The sequence below is a fragment of the Pyrgilauda ruficollis genome, unplaced genomic scaffold (assembly GCF_017590135.1).
Source record: "Pyrgilauda ruficollis isolate IOZ18807 unplaced genomic scaffold, ASM1759013v1 scaffold52, whole genome shotgun sequence".
Taxonomy (NCBI): Eukaryota; Metazoa; Chordata; class Aves; order Passeriformes; family Passeridae; genus Pyrgilauda; species Pyrgilauda ruficollis.
In genome coordinates this window covers 38344-40863 of record NW_024526822.1, presented here as the reverse complement: position 1 = coordinate 40863, position 2520 = coordinate 38344, and the positions used below count along the sequence as shown (strand labels likewise).

At 51.3% G+C, this 2520-nt stretch overlaps 1 pseudogene; it reads right to left on the bottom strand.

Moving 5' to 3' along the window:
* Positions 1-387: 387 nt before the first annotated feature.
* LOC121360588 lies at positions 388-1702 on the bottom strand (annotated as a pseudogene).
* Positions 1703-2520: the final 818 nt, after the last annotated feature.

Sequence of the window (2520 nt, the reverse complement as noted above, 5' to 3'; positions counted from 1 at the left end):
CGGGGCAGGAGGGCAGCAGGGCAGTTGCATGGGAGCAGCACTGGGAACACCAAGTGCTGCTGATCCTTGGCAGAGCTGCTGTGCCAGCACTGATCTGCCCCCAGCTCTGCACACAGACATTGCTGCTGCAGCCCCAGAGAAGGGAACAAAAGGGAGGATCTCTGGTGAAAATTTTGCTGGGAGTTCCTTTAGTTTGTTTAAGGCCACCAAGAGCACAGCTCCTCATTGACACAGTCTTTAGGTCACAGTGAAGGTAGAGAGAAACAAAATGAGAAATGGCACAAACTGTGGTCTTTCTTTGTAGACAAGATTGAAAAAATAAAACACAGAGAAAAAAAAAAAACCCACAACAAGAGCTATCGAAGATAGTTACAAGTTATTAGATCATTACAAGTGATTTACAGAAATTGGCAAGGAGTTTAACGTTTCTGAAACCATCAGTCCCCCTACTGTATCCTTGAACTCCTGGTTCCTCAGGCTGTAGATGAGGGGGTTGAGGGCTGGAGGAATGACCAAGTACAGAACTGACACCACCGGATCCAGAGATGTGGAAGAAATGGAGGGGGGCTTCAGGTAGGCAAATGTGGCAGTGCTGAGGAACAGGGAGACCACAGCCAGGTGAGGGAGGCATGCAGCTTTCTGCCATCCCTGCTCAGAGGGGATCCTCAGCATGGCCCTGAAGATCGGCACATAGGAGAAAACAGTGAACACGGAATATCGAAGATAGTTACAAGTTATTAGATCATTACAAGTGATTTACAGAAACTGGCAAGGAGTTTAACGTTTCTGAAACCATCAGTCCCCCTACTGTATCCTTGAACTCCTGGTTCCTCAGGCTGTAGATGAGGGGGTTGAGGGCTGGAGGAATGACCAAGTACAGAACTGACACCACCGGATCCAGAGATGTGGAAGAAATGGAGGGGGGCTTCAGGTAGGCAAATGTGGCAGTGCTGAGGAACAGGGAGACCACAGCCAGGTGAGGGAGGCATGCAGCTTTCTGCCATCCCTGCTCAGAGGGGATCCTCAGCATGGCCCTGAAGATCGGCACATAGGAGAAAACAGTGAACACGGAATAACACAAAAAAGGAAAACAGTAAAAGTAAGAAGCCCAAATTTCCTCAGGTATGTGTCTGAGCAGTAGAGGTTGAGGATCTGGGGGATTTCAGAAGAATTGGCCCAGGGCATTGCCCTGGCACAGAGGCAGGGAAAATGTATTGGCCCTGAGCAGCAGAGCATTGAGAAAACCACTGGCCCAGGCAACTGCTGCCATGTGGGCATAAGCTCTGCTGCCCAGGAGGATCCCATAGTGCAGGGGTTTGCAGATGGACATGTAACATTTGTAGCACATGATGGTCAGGAGATTATATTGTTATGTCTCTGCTGACATCAGAAAAAAAAGGAGGAAAACCTGATCAACACATCCTGCATAGGAGACGGTCGTGGTGTCCCAGAGGGAATTGTGCATGGCTTTGGGGACAGTGGTGCAGATGGAGCCCAGGTCGCTGAGGGCCAGGCTGAGCAGGAAGAAGAACATGGGCGTGTGCAGGTGCTGGCCGCAGGCTACGGCGCTGATGATGAGGCCGTTGCCCAGGAGGGCAGCCAGGGAGATGCCCAGCAAGAGGCAGAAGTGCAGGAGCTGCAGCTGCCGCGTGTCTGCCAATGCCAGCAGGAGGAAGTGGCTGATGGAGCTGCTGCTGGACATTTGCTGGGGCTGGCCATGGGGATCTGTTCATGGAGAAAAGGACAGTGACAAGTTAGGAGGGGCTGCTTTGAGCTAAACCTGTACCATTCCGTGTAGAATGTCCTGCTGGGATTCATTCATCCTTGTTCCTGCTTGGGGAAAACCTTCACCCAAGTCCCTGACTGAGCTCCAGTTGTGCTGTTTGAGTGTGCCAGGAGCAGCCAAGTCCGTGCATGGGGGCTCTCAAGGAGCCATCCCTGCTTTGCTGCCCTGGGTTTGTGGCCATGTAGCAGAGGGACAAGGCTGGATAGCCAGGATTTGTGTGTGGAATCATTCCTAATACAGAGAAGCTTGGTACCATCTGCTCTCTCAGGTCTACAGGACAAGGATGTCAGAGAAGATATAAGGAATTTTTTTCCTGCCCTCACATCTTTTCTGGCTCTCTGAGTTCAGAAATCCCCAGCATTTCTGCTGCAATCAGAGTTTGCCACTGAGAGATGTGAGAGGTCCTGCAGCTTAGGGCAAGGTGAGGGGCTGGATGGGCTTCTTTCCAACTGCCCTGGGTTTGCACCTTTGGCTGGAATCAGAGCACAATCACACTCCTGTGTCACCCTGGGATAAAACAGAGCATGAGGGATCACTGAATGTCTCACTAAAGGTCTAAAGGTCTCTGGGCAATGTCTCAGTACACCCCTTCTGCCAAGGACACTTCCCTTGGCAAACCCAACAGCATTTCCTCAGTTGCGGCAGCTCTGCACATCCTCATGGGACATTCAGAGAACTCCCACAGGCTCTGGCATAGATTTGCATCCAAGACAGCAGCTCAGAGCTTGGAAGGA